We start from the raw sequence: 21,488 nt of genomic DNA on the forward strand, positions 1-21,488 counted from the left end.
CCGCATTCACCAGTGCCAGACCACCATAAAGAAAAAAGAACTGGATCTGTTTCATCCGCAGGCAACTAGAACACCGCATGCCAGCTATGCTCCCTCACTTACACTCTTTTGCTGAAAGCATTGCCTCCACCTCTGCAGAAAAGCAAAGAGTTTCTCAGAGTAAGAAATTCTCGAAGCTGATGGAGAGAGAAAATACTAAACACGAAACCGATACCACCAGGTTTGTCATAAACCTCTCGTCCAGGAATCTCACTTCTTGCGAGACCAAGGTTTTAGCCAAAGGCCACGGATTTAACATGACTACCACGAGACCGCCTCTGCCGAAAATGGTCGCAGCCCTGGAGGACGGCATCGCGCACCTGAATCCTAGCGATCGTGAGCGGGTGCGACAGAAGGTGATCGGTATTTTATCAAACATCCCGCAGAATCAACGACACAATCTCTCAAGAGAAGAAGGAAGTGCGCTCCGGGCGCTTCACGATGATGAAAAGATTGTGCTTCTTCCAGCAGATAAGGGCAATTCGACCGTTGTCCTCGACCGGGATGTCTACGACCGGAAGATACACGACCTGCTTGACACCTCTGCTTATGGAAGACTAAAAAAGGATCCGACACCGCGAATCCAGGCAACGCTGAGCAAGATCCTAACTGAAATTTTCAAGAAACATCCAGACTCGAGGAGCCTCCACCTGCACCTCCTTTGTAGGAATGGATCTGCGCCTGGTTTTTACGGCCTTCCCAAGATCCACAAGCCTAGCCTTGCTCTCCGGCCCATTGTGGACTTTAGAACCTCACCACTTCGAGCCGTGTCGAACTATCTTCACCACACCCTCTCTCCTCTCGTCGGAAAAACGACGACTTATATCAGCAACTCCAGCGACTTCGTGGAGCGCATCTCGAAATTGAAGGTGAGCGCTGAGGAAAGCCTAGTCTCTTTTGACGTCATCTCACTTTTCACAAGTGTACCGGTTCCCCTGGCAGTTACAGCTGCCAGGAAGGCTCTCGAAAAAGACAAAGACCTGCACAACAGGACCGCCCTTAGTGTGGAGGAACTGTGCCGCCTCCTTGAGTTCTGCCTCAGCAACACCTACTTTAGCGTCAAGGGAGAGTATTTTAAACAAGCCAGCGGAACCGCCATGGGCGCATCTGTCTCCGTTACCACGGCTAACCTGTGCATGGAAGCCATTGAGGAAGAGGCCCTGCAGTCATTCGCCACTGCGCCCAAAATATTTGTGCGGTATGTGGACGACTGCTTCTGCATCCTTCAAAGATCTGAAGTGGACAGATTCCTCTCACACCTCAACTCCATCGAACCGGCTATCCAATTTACAGCGGAACTTGAAAAAGACAATTCATTGCCTTTTTTGGACGTGCTCGTGAGAAGAGAAAAAGAAAATTTGAAGTTTTCAGTCTACAGGAAGCCCACGCACACAGGACGTTATCTCCAGTTTGATTCCTATCACCCAGCCTGCCACAAAGCATCGGTGGTTAGGACACTGCTGTCTAGGACGAAGGCTATATGCTCCTCTGAGGATGACAGAAGAAAGGAATAAAAAACCGTCCGTGCTGATCTGAAAAAGAACGGATACACGAGCTCCTTCATCCAACGCGTTGCCAGTCGTCAAGCTCGAGGTCAAAGACAACAGCAACCACAAGCCTGTACGCAGCCACGCCCAACCTCGCGCATCTGCGTACCCTACATCAGAGGAACAAGCGAGGCGCTTGCACGCGTGCTAGCCAAAGAAGGAATCCGCGTAGCCCACAAGCCGATGTCCACGCTTGGATTACTCATGCCCCGTCCAAAAGATCGCCCTCCGAAAGAAAAAACGCAGGGCGTGGTTTATAAGATCCCCTGTGCAGATTGTCCAGCCACTTACATCGGCGAGACAAAGAATTTTAATGAAAGAATACGCCAACACACAAACGACGTTCGCAAGCTCGACCACGAGCGCAGCGCAGTCGCCGAGCACTGCGAAGTCAAAGACCACCGGATTGACTTCGACAACACCAGCATTATCGACGCAGAAACTAACAACCGACATAGGCTTTTCGTCGAGTCCTGGCATATTCAAACGACGCCAGGCAACATAAATTGGTGCCTTGGTGCTTTACCAACAGTGTATGTGAACGGGCTTCGCCATATTCATGAAAGAAGAAGATCGAGAAATGCGCCACATCCCTGAGAAAAGAAAAAGAAGATCGAAAAAATGAAAGCCGCTTACAACTCCCTGTAACACCGAATTAGAGCGCAGCTCTTGAGGAGGAGGAGGGAAGGGCACTGGGGGGGGGGTTAAACTAACCAGTGGGGGGTCACGTGACCTTTGTGGTCACGTGACCCCCAGTGCCGATGATGTCATCACTGACGTCACTGATGACGTCATCACTGACGATGACGATGCGGGTACCGATGACGTCATTAGTGACGTCACTGATGACTTCACCAGTGATGATGACGATGACGATGCGAATGTCGGTGACGTCATCAGCGAGTGATGAGTGATGATGACGATGCGGATGCCGGTGACGACATCAGTGACGTCACTGATGATGTCATCAGTGATGATGACGATGACGATGCGGATGTCGGTAACGTCATCAGTGATGATGACGATGACGATGTGGATGCCGGTGACGTCATCAATGATGATGACGATGTGGATGCCGGTGACGTCATCAGTGATGATGACGATGACGATGTGGATGCCGGTGACGTCATCAGTGATGATGACGATGACGATGCGGATGCCGGTGACGTCATCAGTGATGATGACGATGTGGATGCCGGTGACGTCATCAGTTATGATGACGATGACGATGTGGATGCCGGTGACGTCATCAGTGATGATGACGATGATGATGTGGATGCCGGTGACGTCATCAGTGATGATGACGATGACGATGTGGATGCCGGTGACGTCATCAGTGATGATGACGATGACGATGCGGATACCGGTGACGTCATCAGTGATGATGACGATGACGATGTGGATGCCGGTGACGTCATCAGTGATGATGACGATGACGATGTGGATGCCGGTGACGTCATCAGTGATGATGACGATGACGATGTGGATGCCGGTGACGTCATCAGTGATGATGACGATGACGATGTGGATGCCGGTGACGTCATCAGTGATGATGACGATGACGATGTGGATGCCGGTGACGTCATCAGTGAGGACGACGTCATCGGGGGTCACGCGACATCGGCGGGGGTCACGTGACCTCGGGGGGTCACGTGACCTCGAGGAGGGGGTCACGTGACCTCAGGGGAGTCACGTGACTTCGGGGGGTCACGTGACCTCGGGGGGTCACGTGCCCCCCACGAGGTCACGTGACCCCGGTGGGGGGCTCGCGCGGTGCATTATGGGACATTTCCCATGATGCACCGCGCGGTTACGCCGACGGCGACGGCGACGGCGACGGCGACGGCGACGGCGACGCCGACGCCGACGGCGACGCCGCTCAAGCCGGAAACGGGCCCCTAAGAGCTGCGCTCTAAAACGTCGCTCCTCAACGGCCACAGTCGCCCCTGACGAAGAACCGAGTCGGTTCGAAACGTAGGGCCCCTACATGTTTAGGAATTGGTTGGTTGCCATATTTTAATTATTGTATTCCCCAACCAGAGAGATTTCTCTCAAATGTTTAGTTTCAAGTCTTTACGCGATGACTTCGGAGAGGAGACCGTACAACTCTCAAAAAGGTATGTGAATGCCACTCGAAGTATCTCCACGTTCAAGGCACACCTGGACTTTACGAAAGCCTGCCGGGACCACCACCTGGTTCCCCAAAGCCTTCGTCTTAAACGGCTCGTTCATACGCCGGAGGGACACAAGATCTTCGAGCAAGCGGAGCACCGTTTGGTCAAAGCCCGCATTCACCAGTGCCAGACCACCATAAAGAAAAAAGAACTGGATCTGTATTTCATCCGCAGGCAACTAGAACACCGCATGCCAGCTATGCTCCCTCACTTACACTCTTTTGCTGAAAGCATTGCCTCCACCTCTGCAGAAAAGCAAAGAGTTTCTCAGAGTAAGAAATTCTCGAAGCTGATGGAGAGAGAAAATACTAAACACGAAACCGATACCACCAGGTTTGTCATAAACCTCTCGTCCAGGAATCTCACTTCTTGCGAGACCAAGGTTTTAGCCAAAGGCCACGGATTTAACATGACTACCACGAGACCGCCTCTGCCGAAAATGGTCGCAGCCCTGGAGGACGGCATCGCGCACCTGAATCCTAGCGATCGTGAGCGGGTGCGACAGAAGGTGATCGGTATTTTATCAAACATCCCGCAGCATCAACGACACAATCTCTCAAGAGAAGAAGGAAGTGCGCTCCGGGCGCTTCACGATGATGAAAAGATTGTGCTTCTTCCAGCAGATAAGGGCAATTCGACCGTTGTCCTCGACCGGGATGTCTACGACCGGAAGATACACGACCTGCTTGACACCTCTGCTTATGAAAGACTAAAAAAGGATCCGACACCGCGAATCCAGGCAACGCTGAGCAAGATCCTAACTGAAATTTTCAAGAAACATCCAGACTCGAGGAGCCTCCACCTGCACCTCCTTTGTAGGAATGGATCTGCGCCTGGTTTTTACGGCCTTCCCAAGATCCACAAGCCTAGCCTTGCTCTCCGGCCCATTGTGGACTTTAGAACCTCACCACTTCGAGCCGTGTCGAACTATCTTCACCACACCCTCTCTCCTCTCGTCGGAAAAACGACGACTTATATCAGCAACTCCAGCGACTCCGTGGAGCGCATCTCAAAATTGAAGGTGAGCGCTGAGGAAAGCCTAGTCTCTTTTGACGTCATCTCACTTTTCACAAGTGTACCGGTTCCCCTGGCAGTTACAGCTGCCAGGAAGGCTCTCGAAAAAGACAAAGACCTGCACAACAGGACCGCCCTTAGTGTGGAGGAACTGTGCCGCCTCCTTGAGTTCTGCCTCAGCAACACCTACTTTAGCGTCAAGGGAGAGTATTTTAAACAAGCCAGCGGAACCGCCATGGGCGCATCTGTCTCCGTTACCACGGCTAACCTGTGCATGGAAGCCATTGAGGAAGAGGCCCTGCAGTCATTCGCCACTGCGCCCAAAATATTTGTGCGGTATGTGGACGACTGCTTCTGCATCCTTCAAAGATCTGAAGTGGACAGATTCCTCTCACACCTCAACTCCATCGAACCGGCTATCCAATTTACAGCGGAACTTGAAAAAGACAATTCATTGCCTTTTTTGGAAGTGCTCGTGAGAAGAGAAAAAGAAAATTTGAAGTTTTCAGTCTACAGGAAGCCCACGCACACAGGACGTTATCTCCAGTTTGATTCCTATCACCCAGCCTGCCACAAAGCATCGGTGGTTAGGACACTGCTGTCTAGGACGAAGGCTATATGCTCCTCTGAGGATGACAGAAGAAAGGAAGAAAAAACCGTCCGTGCTGATCTGAAAAAGAACGGATACACGAGCACCTTCATCCAACGCGTTGCCAGTCGTCAAGCTCGAGGTCAAAGACAACAGCAACCACAAGCCTGTACGCAGCCACGCCCAACCTCGCGCATCTGCGTACCCTACATCAGAGGAACAAGCGAGGCGCTTGCACGCGTGCTAGCCAAAGAAGGAATCCGCGTAGCCCACAAGCCGATGTCCACGCTTGGATTACTCATGCCCCGTCCAAAAGATCGCCCTCCGAAAGAAAAAAAACGCAGGGCGTGGTTTATAAGATCCCCTGTGCAGATTGTCCAGCCACTTACATCGGCGAGACAAAGAATTTTAATAAAAGAATACGCCAACACAAAAACGACGTTCGCAAGCTCGACCACGAGCGCAGCGCAGTCGCCGAGCACTGCGAAGTCAAAGACCACCGGATTGACTTCGACAACACCAGCATTATCGACGCAGAAACTAACAACCGACATAGGCTTTTCGTCGAGTCCTGGCATATTCAAACGACGCCAGGCAACATAAATAGGTGCCTTGGTGCTTTACCAACAGTGTATGTGAACGGGCTTCGCCATATTCATGAAAGAAGAAGATCGAGAAATGCGCCACATCCCTGAGAAAAGAAAAAGAAGATCGAAAAACGTCGCTCCTCAACGGCCACTGTCGCCCCTGACGAAGAACCGAGTCGGTTCGAAACGTAGGGCCCCTACATGTTTAGGAATTGGTTGGTTGCCATATTTTAATTACTAAGCAGTACTGTATTTGAGCCGAAATGCATCAAAATTTCGACACATTTACCCGGACATGAAGTGCAGGACTAATGTGAGTGGTGTGTAGCTGATTCTTCGGCTTTATTATTTCGCTGAACTGCAACTTCAAGCTTGATGAGAAAATAATTAGGAGGGACTTCAAGTGTTCAACAGACAAGTTAGCTCTGTATTTGGATTTTACGTACTTCATCCTTGAAAATGTCTGCTCACAAAGGTATGTAGTGCAAAAAAGCAGTTCATTTAAGGTTTGGAAATTGCTCAGAGCCCAAGGGTTTGTAAAACTGTATCAAATTTCCTACCTTGTAGTTTTCCTTCAGAATGTAGTTTGACTGTAAGTCAAACTACATTCTGAAGGAAACTACAAACTGTAAGTCAAACTACAAACTAGCTCTCCTATCGAGGTCAGAAAACCGTTAGAAAAATTGCCTCTGAAGGTATCTGAGGATTTCCATTGCGAAGAATGAGGGGAATTCCACATAAGTCTCTGTACGGAGCTTTGCACAATAGGGGAAGTGATCACAGGTCTGGTTTCACAGTTGTCTTTCGAAGAGCTTCAATTTCACCTTGAATCCTTTAATATCCATGTATACGTCATGAATAAGACGTGTCTCGCCTTGCAATCTCACATTCAGCTTATTCACGTGCTCCGTCAAGTCTACAAAGAACGCCAATTTCCAAAGCCACTTACTGTTCGAAAGCAGCGGTTCGGGCCGCTTCTTGTCTGCGAGAAATTTTCTTATTTCTTCTCTAAGGTTGAAAAAACGCGACAGCACTTTACCGCAACTCAGCCATCGCACACCCAAACGTCTACAAACTCCGATTCACCATCTTTTAGGAATTCACGAAACTGGCGATGATTAAGCCCATGCGACCTTATGTAATTCACGGCTGAAAATACAGGTTTTAAAACACACGACATGTCCACATATTTCCCACAGAGTGCCTGCTGAAAAATCAAACAGCAAGCCAGCCAGCCAGCCCCCCAGCCCCCCCCCCCCCCCCCCCCCCCCCCAACGCACCGCTTGCGCGACTGAAGCCGCGTTCGAGATTCTTCTATCCTCCGTCCACCCCTAAGCTGACAGTGCACTGAAAGCTGCATACCCACTGAGCCAGTCAACTTTCGGTCTTTTACCACGTTATCACACCCTCTCTGCACATTATTCACGAGTGGAGAGCGAGATCTGGTGATAAGAGACATGCAGTTGATTGGTCCGGCGAACACGCAGCTTCCACCGCACTGTCAGTTTTCGTGTGAACCGAGCATTCAAAATGCCTTTTTCGCTTCGGCGTCGGGCGAGATATACGATGAGGTGTTCTCTTTTCCGGTGTGTTCGGTGCTCGTCGCGCCGTCGCGCCGTCGCGTCCTTGCGCGCGCTTCTGCCCGCACTGGTAGCAGCGGGCCTATTGGTAGCGGGCCGTGGGCCGGAGCTCAATATAAGCACCATGGCCAGCCGCGGGCCGGTCAGAAGGCCTCCGCTGGCCGGATTTGGCCAGCGGGTCGGGGTTTGGAGTCCCCTGCAACGCTTAATTTTTTTTTTTTATTATTATTTTTTTTGCTGAGGCGTTTGGCGATATTTACAACATTTCTTTTCTATACAATTAACACTGAAAAAAAACAAAAAACAAAAAAAAAAACGATTATTGTCTACGAAACTTTGCTGAACTAAACGATGGGGCTCCCTTTCTTGGGGTAAGTGGACGAGAGTGGGGCTTGGGCCGCCAGCGGGCCGCCGCGAAGCAGCGTGTATGGGTGGGCCAATTGGGTTAATATTTTTCTAATGAGCAGCCGCAGACTGTTGCCACGAAGCAGCGTGTATGGGTGGGCCAATTGGGTTAATATTTTTCTAATGAGCAGCCGCAGACTGTCGCCGCGAAGCGACGCGAAGCGGCGCGAACGCAGGAGCGAACACGATCTCCAGTGATACACGCGCCGTCCGAAATTGCCGGCATTTTTTCCCCGGGCTGTTGTGCCAGCTGCCGCAAAACAGCCCCACCCGCGTTTGATCCTGCGGTTTTTCCGTCATCGCCGCCTGCGACGCTAGTCTTTTTCTATATTGTTTTGGGCACAAGTTCGCCCCATTAATCGTTTAGTTTGCTTCAGTTTTCGTCGCCTCATCAATCGTCATTCGTGAAATTCTGGTGGAGGTCCGGGCTAACGCAGCCCATGAAGCGTACCCCTCCGAGGCTTCACAGCCAAAGCCCAGTCCCCCGCTTAAGAGAACCATCCGCACAAACTACCAAGACCCAAGGAAGCCGCTGCACCCAAGTCCTAACCCCGGAATTCTGACTTTTGCCACTCAAGAACACGCAACCAACGAGGCCGACGATGGACAACCAGTCGTTGCAGACCCCGGTTGCCCCGCCATTGTATACGTGCCCATCGCACCCCGGACTCCAACGCCTTTCTTTGGTAAGGTCCACGAGGACATCAAGGATTGGCTGCAACGCTATGAAAGCGTAGCCCGCCACAACGAATGGATGACTGAGCAGTGCCTCCACAACCTTTACCTCTCGCTTGAAAGCACTGCGAAGCACTGGTTTGTTAACCACGAAGCCTCTTTCACTACATGGAAGTCGATCCTGCCCACCGAATTAAAGCAAACGTTCATCAACCACCACCATCGACAGTGAGCGGAGGACCTTCTCCAAAGAAGGGTGCAGGGCCCCAACGATACCATGACCAGCTTTCTTGAAGATGTCATGGGCCTCAGTACCCGAGCCGATCCAGAGGCAGCCAAGGGAAAGAAACTTTGCGTCCTTATGGATGGCGTGAAGGGTGAAACTTTCAAAGTCGTCGTTCGCAATCCCGACAGCCGTCGACGGTCTTGTGACTGCAGCCAGCAACATTGAGCGCGCGCCGTCGTCTTCTGCAAGCCATTACCATCGACTTGCTGGCATGACTGCTCCTCCAATCGTAACATCTTTCCGACTGGACCTAACCAGTGCCGGTGCCGACGGACTTCGGGAAATTGTCAGCGACATCGTCCGGGAAGACCGCTGCTGATCGTCCGTCCTCTCCCTCACTCACCGAAGTCGTGCGAAAGGAGGCTCACCAAGTCTTCCAGCCTGAGGCTCCTGTCACCGTATCAGCACTGGAGGAGATCACTGATCAATTAGTTACGCCGCAGTGGTCCGCCGAACACCATCACCTCCACGTCCGTACATGGCAGCCCCCCGACAAGAAGCTCCCTCGCCACGCAGTATCCCCGACACCAGGAAGATTGGGCGCACGTCCGCCGAGAACAAGCTTTGTCAAGAAAGACTGACCCGTGGCGAACAGCCGACCGACGCCCGCTCTGCTACATCTGCAAGGAAGCCAACCAGATCTATCGTGGATGCTCCTACTGCCGACTTAAGCTGCGTGGGTTCGACCTGGACGACCAGGCCCGAGGTACGGCGAACACCCTCACAACATCGAAGAGTACCTCCGATGTTAGCCATCCTCACCTCTCTCTGTTGTGAATCCACCGCCTCTCCGTTGTGAATCCCGCTCACCATCACCAAGACGTTCAGCGTGTCCAGTGCCACGACCCCGCCGACAGAGCCTGTATCCCAGGGACTCCAGAACCGGGGGGGGGGGGGGGGGGGGGGCAGGGGGGGTCCAGATTCCCCCCAAGCTTTCTCAGGACGGGGCTGAGCCCCCCCCTCCGACTTCGAAGAAACGCAGAGCTGTTTATTCATCTATTGTAATTCCTCCAGTCAGCGAGGCGGCAGAAGAGGCCGGATCAACGCCAAATAACCTTCTTCCGCTTTGCCCAACAAGGTGGACTGTCAGAATGAAGACAATGAAAAGGTTCGCTGAAAACCTAGTTCAGGAGACACTGAACGAGCTGCTACAAACAGAATATTCGATTGCAGACAACAGCAGGGTCATTTTGAACGGTTATGGGAGGCTTCTGAAAATGTATGAAACACTACTAGGAATAAACATTTCTATAGCTATGTTCGGTCCATGCGAAGAGCCTGCGGGGGTACTGCAACGTTCAACGTTTCGCGCTGCAGGTATCAAAGAGGCTACAGAGACTCTGCGAGGCAATGTCCCATCTGCGGTCTGATGTCGCGTTTGAAGAGTTGTGGGACTGCGCGAGCTCAACTGCAATGCGGCTAGGTTTGAAGGACCTGCACAGCGCAAAGCCGACAAAACCGCCAAAAAGGCTCAAAATGAGCAACAAACCTTTTTTACCAGTTGTACTCGATTGCAAGGCAGCGTTACGGAAGGAGTACTTTGAGGCTATAGACTGCATTCCGAGTGAAACTCAACGGCGGTTTGAATGGCCTGGTATGAAGCAGGCTAGTAAAACTAGAGTGCATTTTGATTAACGCTGATGGGGGAAGATAGTTCACAACAGATGACTTGAAAGAGGCCCTAGGAGCTGCATGCATGTGATTTATACCTAGCCCGACTCTGTGCAGTTTTTACTTTTGCCAACTCTTTTATGCAACCTTGATTCCCTCACAATTGACTCCAAATCGAGGACACTACAGGCAAAATCCGACGAAATTCGTGACCTCCTGGACCAAGTCGTAAAATATATGAAACTTCTTCATTCTGAGCCTGCATCTGTCGCTTCGGGGGAGCGCTCGTTTAGTGCCTTACGCCGCATTAAGATGCATCTATACAGCCGCATGATTCAGGGGAGGCTAACATGCCTCCTCATTTTGCACATTCAAAAAGGAAGAGTGTCGAGCTCATCCTGGACGACATCATCAAGGAATTTGTCTCCAGGACCGCTGAGCGATTGGCGACCTTTAGTCTTCCTCGAGACGATCAACGCACGTGGCTTTGGGGCCTGCATGTGGATCTGTTTCCTTCATCACGCTTTTGTGCACATTTTCAAAATATGCATTAAGATGTCACTGTACATATGTAATTATCTTGGTTTACTTGTTCATTTCATAGCGTGGATGTTTTTTTGAATGAGCATTTTAAGAATAATAAACGTGATTCTCTGCAAACTCAGTTTTGCAATGCTGTGTATCCCCGTAGGAATTTTGAAATTGTCTGAAGCACTATGCGTAAGTGTTTTTGCCATATGGAACGTACGTAAAAGCTTTGAGGGTCAGAAAGTGCATGCGCAAAAAAGCAGTAGAGTATTGCATTCTACGCTTGTGCATTTCTGACCCACACCTGTATTGCGTACGAGCCACTAAAACTCCCTACTGTTGTTATAAAGCAGGAAGGAAAAGTGATTGCACATGCTAAGTAAGGAACTTCATGCAAATAATATTTGATATTTTAATAAACAGTAAGTAAAAATAAAATGACAGAAATTCCGCTGCAGCCCTTGTCTCCTATAATAAAATATGCAAAAACAAAATGCTTGACTTCAGCCCCCCCACTCAAAATCTATTTCCGGAGCCAGGAAAACTAGCTGCGGCAACGCCTGGAGGTGGTGTTGCCGAAGACGACCGAAGTTAAGAGCCTCCAAGAACGCCGGAGCACATCCACTCTCCCGAAGCCACGTATCGCAATGACGCTCCTGCATCAGTGCGCAAGAACCTAAACGTTACTGAGGGCCACGACGCATCAGCACTTGTGGACACCGGAGCAGACTACACAGTTTTGAGTGGGAGACTCTCTCACCGCCTTCAAAAAGTGACGATGCTGTGGGATGGGTCACAGATACGAACCGCTCGAGGACACATCACGCCTGTCAGAAGATGCACTGCTCGCGTCAAAGTTCACGGCGAGACGTGTCTTGTAAAATTCGTCGTTCTACAAGACTGTGCCAGAGATGTCAATCTCGGCATGGACTTTGTGTGAATACGGCGCCGTCATCGACCTCGGAGAGAACAGATTGACATTGCGGACACCTGTTCCGCCTTCAGAAAAACCCCAAACAGCGTCAGCCACCGTCCGAGTATCTGCCGACCACGTGAACCTGCCGCCACAATCATGTTGTTGTACCCGTCGTAACAAATTCAGCGACCTGCGGAAAAGTTGTTCTGGAAGGCAACATTCAATTGCTCCTGGGAAAACGAATAGGCTTCACAGGTGAAATAACTGAACTTCAGGATGGGCGCACAGTGGTCCTCATGACGAACTTCCGACAAGAGACGCAACACCCCCCGAAAGATATCACTGTGGGCCATGTCGAGGAACTCCGGAACTAAGCCGAAATCACCGCAAGAACTGAAGAGTCCTCGTCACCTCAGCAAGACAGTATGTCGCCCGCACAGCTCGACATTGACCCGAGCTTCCGGACCCGAAACAACGGCGGTTGATTAATCTCCTCGCCGAATACCGGGATTGCTTTGCGACGTCGTCGCAGGTGAGCAAAACCACCACCGTTGAGAAGCACTGCATCATTACCCAGGATGACGTGCTCCTTGTGCATCAATCACATTACCGAGTCTCCATAAAAGAAAAGGGGGTCATTCAGGAGCCAGTACAAGAAATGCTAAACAACGACATAATCCAGCCTTCAAGCGGTCCGTGGGCTTCTCCAGTAGTACTGGTTAAGACGGAACGCTTAGGTTTTGCGGGGACTATCGGCAGCTGAACACAGTGACGAAGAGATATCTTTCTACTTCCTTGCATCGACCAAACGCTAGACCGGCTGTGCCACTCTCGGTATTTTTCATCGATGGACTTGAAGAGCAGCTACTAGCAGATCGAAGTTGACAAACAGGACCGAGAGAAGATAGCCTCCGTCACGCCGGATGAACTGTAGGAGTTCAAGTTAATGCCCTTCGGATTATGCACGGCGCCAGCAACTTTCCAGCGTGTCATGGACACCGTACTGGCGAGACTGAAGTGGCAGACCTGTCTTGTCGACCTCGACGACGTCATAGCGTTTTCAAGTCACTTCGACATGCACTTGCGACGACTCCGAGCTGTTCTCCAAGCCATGCAGTCCGCCGGACTCGCACTCAAGCCGTCAGACTGTCGGTTCGCCTCTGACGAGTTGATGTTCCTAGGCCACCTGGTTAGTAACAAAGGCGTCTGCCCAGGCCCCGAGAAAACTCGTACAGTCGCGGGATTTCCAGCGCCGACAGACAAGAAGGCCATGCAAAGATTCTTTGGACTTTGTGCCGACTATCGACGTTTGTTTGGGATTTCGCAAGGATTTCTGCACCGCTCACAAACCTTACGAAAGATGCCGAGATGTTTGAATGGGCCGAGGAGCAACAGCAGGCATTCGCAGGCTGAAGCGAATACTCCAGACTTCTCCTGTTGTTAGACCCTTTGATCAGGATGTAGAAACCAAGATTCACACAGAAGCTAGTAATGCAGGACTCAGGGCGGTACTGGGTTAAGTGCAAGAAGGCACTGAGCGAGTCATCGCCTATGCAAGTCGGACACTGTCCAAGGCGGAGAGAAATTACTCAATTGAAGAAGAATGTCTTGCGGTCTGGGAAAATTGGCATAGAAGGTTCGGTGCATAGAACATACTAACCTCGAATAAGCAACAGGGTTCTCGAATTTACCAGAACTCAACATTTACAGATATAACGAAAAGGCGCGTCCACTCCCAGGCATTGAACCTTGAGCCCTTTGCATGAGATCCAAAGACGATAATTATTCGGCCATGAGCGCATTTGGTCGGCGACACTCGTGGCATTATAACCGGTATGAACTTTATATACCCATAGGACTCTATATATTAAAACCATAGAGAACCATAAGGCCCATATAGTACATTGGCTACAGTGGCAGCATCTTGGTAGTTTACTGGGGGCACGTTTTTCATTCATCTAAAACATGAATATCGCACCAATATGCCATGTCGTGGGCAAGGTTTAGACTGGGGAACCAGCAGAGCAGTTTGGACAAAAGCAGTCAGTTACAAATGAGAGAAATTGCAGCAATGTCGCCGCTTAAATCACTTTTACCGGCGAATCTCCCTGTACTTTTAGGTTTAAAAATATTTTTGAATATTGTCACATTAGGGATGGAGGATACATGAGGAACCGAGCAGACGTAATATGTACAAGCTCCCACCAGAGAGGGAACCCCTAGCGGCAAACAGGTCGGTTTAATCGGGAAGCTTCTGCAGTCGCTGTGTTGTTTGTACATGGCAGCGGCAGCAGTAACAGTGGATTAGCGGTGTAGTTTCTGAGATGGCTATTCCGCACTAAAAAAGCCAGAACAGTTGCTGCGTGGTTAGATGAAACACTAGATACAAAAATTAGCACGGCACAAAGTTGTATGTCTTTCCCAGCTTCTCTTCGAAGCTATACGAGGCAGAGCGCCGCGCGACCTGGGGCTGGGTGCGACTTGTGCATAAATGCAACGATTCTCGAAAATGTATTTTGAAAGGAACCTGGAATAAACTATTCTATTCTATTCTAGGTAGCGTTTCTCACCTTGCAGTTCACGTTTTGCTATAAGCTGCTGACGAATAATACAACTAAATTTTTCTAGCGACAATGAAACAAGGACACCTACAGCAAACCAAAATATGCAGCTAACACTTCACCAGGAAGGAGAAGCAGAACGAGGTCGCCCACCCAAGCTACGACCCATCACTATTTTCATCGGCCTACAACCAAACGTTTTTGCTAAGGACTGAGAATCTGTTGCAGTCTGGAGGGCCAGAAAATATATATGTAAATATAAATGAGAAATAAGCTTAATCAAAAATCCTAAATCAGCGCCTATATGGAAAATTGAGTCAGTAAAAAAAAAGTAGTCTAAGTTGGATGAAAATATGCACTTTATTTTGAAATTCAATATTTAGCTAATTAATATATTACACAATTACTGGAAGCCAGAAAACTCACAAGGCATAAATCAAAGTGCATAGGAACTTTGGCATGTTCACGGACGGCAGGAGGCTAATAAGAAGGACAGAAGGGATGCTGATAATATGCAATAAGTGTTATTCACTAGCGGTCATAGCTGAGCTTGCTACTGCTGAGCATGCACTATTGGCAAGCTTCCAACATGCCTACACGCCTTGCACTGACGTCGCATCATCCATTTCGCACCACCACGGAAGATTGAGAGCGGAAAGCTGCTCTTGTACGAATTTTGAGTGACAGGTTAGTCTTCTAGAGGGAGAATAGGAACGTCTGGGCGAATCTGGAACTCACAAAGGAGAGCCCCGTTGAGAAGATCATTTCTCGTTCCCCTGCCGTGCATGCATTCCGAGCAGTCACCTCAAATATGGCAGCCAGTGTATACTACATATAGATACGACACAGGACACAAGCACAATACAAAATATATGAGGTAAAGAAATTTTAACATACGTAGTTGCCCTTTGGTGAACACTTTCAACTGATCTTACAAGATAAACCTCATTGGATTCTTGTATGAAGCTGCAGTACTCTAGGTGTTCCAGGACCAAGGCTGTGAAAGGCACCTAAGTGTGTTATGGCCTGTTCCACTAGGCATGCAAAGTACAAAATTCAGCGTTCCACACGTTTTGGACAAAATTGTTGACATGCTGTGAGAAGAAATGTAGCTGAATGTTTATTGCAGACCTTCTCAATGTTGTTCTGCAAACCCTCGTGGTTTCTGGGGTCACCTGATAAGCGGCACCAACATCCGGTTGTCCGTAACAGCAGTGGAGTCGATTGCCGAGAGGCATTATTACGATTAATAAATATGTTGAGAACAACTGGACTGGGCACACTGTCTCATGGAACTGTCCAGCACTTGGGCCACTGGAAATAGTTCCATGATATGTACTGCACTCTGAGCGACTCAACTTCAAGACTTCTAGTATGCACACATTTAATTCGCGTTAATGAGCACCAGTGGCTCGCTGGGCAAGCCGTAGGACTCAGCTTTCACGGAAGGCGAGGCAGAACTCGCAGCATAACAGCACCTTGCCATGCATGTGGGCGGTTCCAACTCCAGGTTACGGCGTCGCCAAAAGGGTAATCGGAAAGGTACCAGGACAAGCACAGCTCTACACTTCTTAGAACGATCCTTTCTGTAAGGAGTGTTCTCCACTGTATCAATCGACAAGGTGACCGCCATAAACCGAATCGTGCATCCACGTTTTACGTACCGCTAGAACCGTCGTGGGATGGGTGTCGAGAGTGAGTAAAGGTGCAGCAGCTTATTCGGGACCAAGTGCTCATTTTGAGAACCACACTGAGAGTTGAAGCAACACAGAAGGCTCGCGTCTCGCAGCGTCACCTGTAGAATGACCGTTCGGAGCGTCGGGACACTGGGGACACTGTGAAGGTAACAGCATTCACATCGAAGAGCTCACCACTGAAGGGGGGCTACCGAGTTTTTAAGAGCCACTAATCATAGTAATCGCATTCCAAAGACGCCGCGTTGTCGTAGATTGTCTTTCACCAGCTAGGTCATGTAGGGCTAAGGCCAGGGCTGGGGGATCCGACGCAGGAAACGTGCAGGAACCAAGCAGACGACGTGAGGCTCGCGGACGCTGTTCGTGGGTGTCGACGACGTCCGAGCCACCATCCGAGCAGCCCTAGTAGCAGCCTTGCTTCCGAGAAGACTGCATATTCTTTCCGGCGGGCGCACAATACTTAGCACGCTTGCGGCTGATGCAGATCGCAGGGGGTGGATAACAGGACAACCAATGAACAGCCAATAGGTCCAGCACGGCACAGAGCACGAACAGAGACGATTGTCGCCGCCATGTTACAATAAAACGAGGCTGAGCGAGGCCAAGCTTTAGTTTAGTACACTATTAACTCCAACATACTTTATTACAAATAAATATATAAATGTTGAAACAGTTTTTATTTATGTTTAAAAGTTGTAATGTAAGTCGATTAAAACAGGAACATTTACGTTGCGTCAAATGAGTTTCGTCGTAACACCTGTCGTCAAACCAGCGAACGTCGCCGCATCGCCATCGCCATCGTAACCAAAATCAAAAACAAACCGCGCTGCAAACTCTCGGGCCAACGTATTTCGGGCGGTTTCAGGCCTTTAGGCTTACGAAAAAACATCGAAGAACGTTCTTGGGGAAACAGAGTGTCCCAGGTGCCGGCGTGCCCATAGAGCCAGCTGTGGGTTTGAGTCTACTTGGTGGGTACTTTTCCAGCCCTTTCTTTTCGGAGCGTGTATGGCGTGTTCTTGTGTGTGCAGGCAGCGTGAAAGCGGACGTGTGCGGTTCCTTGTCGCACACATCCTTTGCGCATTGGATGACCCTCGAGCTTTTTCCAAGGAAGTACCGGAACCGACCTGTCACTGAGCGAGCAGTCAAATGGCGGGAACGGACCCAGAGGCAAGGTCCCACGGGGGCCGCGGGCGTGGGGCGCCGAGCGAGGCGCTTGGTGAGTGATCGGGGAGCTTTATCTCGTAGATCGGTGTTCAAGGCTTGAGTTCTGCAAATCGGGTGGCGGCTTGGTACCACCTAGCTAGGCGGTGTGTTTTGCGGAACCCATGACTGCTGAAGGTACCAGTTTGCGTCCTAGCGCTCGTATTTGCACCCCGTTTGTTTCCACTGTGGGAGGTCGGATCCAAGTTCGATTTTCGCCCTCGCAAACTACTCGAAATATTGCGTGACCTGCGCCTTTGGAAGTACCGTCTGTATTGGTGACGTTGCTTGCGAAGAGTATAAGGAGTTATTTTTCGACTGTGGCACGGACTTTTTATACAAAGTGCTGTATATGTAGCGCTCATTTACTAACCCTCTGGCAATACTTTATTGCGAAGGTCGGAAGAAAAAAAAAAAAACGCGCATTGAGCAGTGCCAAAGAAAACAGAAAAAAAGGTGTTCCAAACAACTTGAGGAGACCATGAGCTGATTTTCAAGCTACTGCCTCCTCAGCTTTCCTCCTCAGTTTATAAACAAAGTGAGATATCATGTGGTCTTATTTTCACTGGAACCCAAAGTTTTCGCAGCAGTCTGAGAGTCGGAAAGAACAAAGCCTTTGATAAAATTCACGCTTTACATTTTTGCAAGCGCCAACAGCCATAAAGTATAAATTACGTGTAAGCGATTGAGCGAGCGACGAGACAGGTGATGGCAACCATTTTGCTATCACTTAGTCAGTTTTGTGACAAGGTAAATCGCTTGAAAGCGACGGGAGCAAGCAATCAAGTCATTGAGCGACATTTTTTAGAAACCAAAAACCGAGTGACAGTGACAAGTCTCAGTTGCTCGTCTCGTTGCTTGCTAAACCGCTTACATGCGGTTCAGCCTTTATTGTGCGAATGCGAGAGACACGTGCCACTAGTGAGTGCTGTGTTGCCAATCATTTCATTTAATTTATTTTCACCTTAAAGGGATGCTGAACCGAAATTTGAATTTCCCGAAACACGCAGAAAAAGCGTGCAACGGGATGCTACAAACACCAAAACATCACTCATACAGCAATATCTCGAACGGATGACCGTATTTTTCAAAAAAGGAGACGCATTTGGCCGGAATGTTGACGTCATATTTCTCCGGGAAGGAGAGGGAACGGCCTCGCGTTTTCTCGGCCTAGCGGCCTTGAGGGAGTGAAGCGAAGAGAGGAGGAAACACGGTATATTGACGTCACGCGCCTCGTCGGCCTGGTTCAATCTCGACCTCTTTTTCCAAAAATACGGCCGTCCATTCGAGACATCGCCTTGCAAGTAGTATTGTAGGGATTGTAGCGTCCCGCCTACGTCTCCTACATTGTTTTTTTGAAATTCAAATTTCGGTTCACCATCCCTTTAAGGGCCCGGTCAGGATTCGTGCAACTCGTGCTGTGGCACTTACATGCCATTGTTATTCAAATCAAGACAAACAAGAAAAGGAAGCTCATTTATCATACATAGTGACAATAAAATACTTTTAACAAGAAAAATGAATCCGTAAATTTCCTAGAAATACTTCTGGGATTACGATGGTGGATGGTAGGCTGTTCCATTCGCAGATGGCTTGAGAAAGGAAAGACTGATTGAATGCGTTTGTGGAACTGGAAATACGAGATGATGAGGCGAGATGATGTTCATTCCGGAGGTGATAACAAAGAGTTCTCGAGGTCGGGGCAATGATAGTCGACTTTATGAAGGAGGCAGAGGCGAGATAGTTTTATGCCGAGCTGCAAAGAATTCACTTCCAAGTACCTCTCCTTTCAGGGCTGCACTTACACGCCAGTTCCAAAACTAACACAAACACATCAAGGGGTTTTAGGCGGGTTAGCCATCCTACAAAATGGTGCTGCTCAGTTAATTTATATCAAGTTCAAAATAAACAGCACACTTCATTGATGGCTGATTCATACGACGAACTGATCCACACAAAGGAGCACACTCACAAACGACAGGCAGGACGTACCAAACATGTTTGCGGCCCCACACTGCTGAGAAACTCTAACATTGTGCGATCACACTGTGGCAGAGTTGTCCCATATCGAAATCAACATTTTCTACTTTAAAAAAAGAACTCTGCGCCACTGTTACGTGCAGAGGGAGACGTAACACCATGATAGGCTTAGTGCGAAGCACCATTAGCTTTACTAAACGAAGTCATGACAAAAACACAAGCATAGCCCTACTCAAGGAGGCTTTGGCGTAGAAGCGACGAAGTCCTGGGCTCGCCACGGGGCATTTGAAGACGCCTTCACTCACTCCGTGCTCGCGCCTTCAATACACCACAGCCACAAGAAAGTAGGGGTGCCGCAAACTTTTGGCAAACCGGATTTTTAGGTCGAGCATTTGGGGTTCGACTGTGTCAAACCGGTTCAACAATCCTTCGAAACTTTTAACAAGATTTGGCTTGTTCGACTTTGTGAACAGCGTGGCAAGACCGTGATACAAGCATGTCTAGGTCTACAAAAACATTTTTTCACTCAAAGGGTTATTTTAATTTAATAAACAGTTGCAAATAAAAGAAACTAACTCTAACTACTGAAGAAGCTGATAACTTACTTTTTTGTACTGTATTAACTGGAATAACCAATCGGTGCTGCCTTTAATTCATCCCTTAGCCATCACCATCCAATCCGAAGCCAACTGGCCAGCATGTCGCGCGTGCGAACAGCAGTCAAACCTTTTTCTTACTTTTCGCAAGAAGTTGGAAAAAGTCGAGCCTGGTCGAACTCGAACGTCGGCTGGTTCGCGACACCCCTACAAGAAAGGTCTTGCTGGCTGAACGGTTCATCGGAGATACAAAGCGCTTGCGTCGTGCTAGACACGATTTGACAAAAGCTTCTCGACGCAGATGAATACCAGAATCTGCACCGTGTCAGCCCGGCAAAGTTCCTCATACCAACTTTTTTGGTATGAGAAATGGAATGAAAGAATGTTTTGTGGCAATAGTTGGGGTAATTTTGCTTCAAAAGTCTTACTTTCAATTTTCAGAAACGCACAAGCATTGGAGACCAGCTGCCTTCACAATCATGCCCCTCCCCCCCCCCCCCCTGCTTTCCTGGTAGTTGCTGTCGGTGAGTAACCTGAGCCTTTGGCTTTTCTACCTTTCTGATAGAAATGAATGGTTCTTCTACACGTGCTGAAGTCAGAAGTATGCGACTGCCATGTTTTTCAGTTTTGTAACCCTTTATTTCCTCAGACCAAAAATTTTTCTTCAGCTTGGTTCAGATGCTTGATACATTCATTAAATATTGTGTCCAGAAATTTCTATTGTGCGTTGTGTGTATGTTTGGGGGGGGGGGGGGAGTTTACTTCGTTGGTCCATTTGGTAGACAGGACGTTGTGAGAAAGAGAAGTGTAGATAAAATACAACTGTAAGTTTTATTATGAAAACCTTTTAATACGGGACTGATGAAAAAATTAGAATATGAAACAATATGACGTCCGTCTTCCTCTTTCTTGTTACTTTCTGTAACCTAGTCTTGTGACTTAGAATCATATACTACTTTAAAGATTCAATGACATGGAAGGTACTGCAGCTCCTTAAACCCTTAAAAGACACATGCAAAGGAGAAAAAAAAACATTTTTTTTTAAACAGCTTTGATGGAAAAAGATTGTTTTCGAACAAATTTACAACGAAAAGATACAATTTTTACAGCTATATTTATGGCGCAAAACGAATTTGTAGTTGGCGCCCGTGAGAGCCGCCGCTGGTCACGAGTTAGACCTGTGCACCGCCGCGCTGTGTCGCCGAAGCCGCAAAGACACGCTGCGGCCGCATGCTGAGCACTGTGCGCTGCCGCTCCAATGCATTTCTCCACGGCGGCGCCGCCGTCACCGTGCAAGTTTGTGTGCTCTGGGGTGCCGCCGCCGTCATCTTACCGGTGCACAGGTTTATCACGTCTGCTTGCGCTTTTTCAAAAGCTTCCTTTGGGCTCTAAGAGTAACTTATTAGTCTTTGTTTTTTGTTGCACTTTAAGTGAAGATGAATAAGTAACTTTTCGAGACCATACGAAGCATCCGAAAGAGTGCAAGTACCATGTGACAAATAGCGG

The 21,488-nt window shown here is 49.1% G+C and overlaps 1 pseudogene; it reads left to right on the forward strand.

Annotated features, from left to right (window-relative positions):
• Window positions 1-10,309: 10,309 nt before the first annotated feature.
• Window positions 10,310-11,061, forward strand: LOC115319276 (annotated as a pseudogene).
• Window positions 11,062-21,488: the final 10,427 nt, after the last annotated feature.

The sequence above is a fragment of the Ixodes scapularis genome, unplaced genomic scaffold (genome assembly GCF_016920785.2).
Source record: "Ixodes scapularis isolate PalLabHiFi unplaced genomic scaffold, ASM1692078v2 PGA_scaffold3__209_contigs__length_174095766, whole genome shotgun sequence".
NCBI classification, from domain to species: Eukaryota; Metazoa; Arthropoda; class Arachnida; order Ixodida; family Ixodidae; genus Ixodes; species Ixodes scapularis.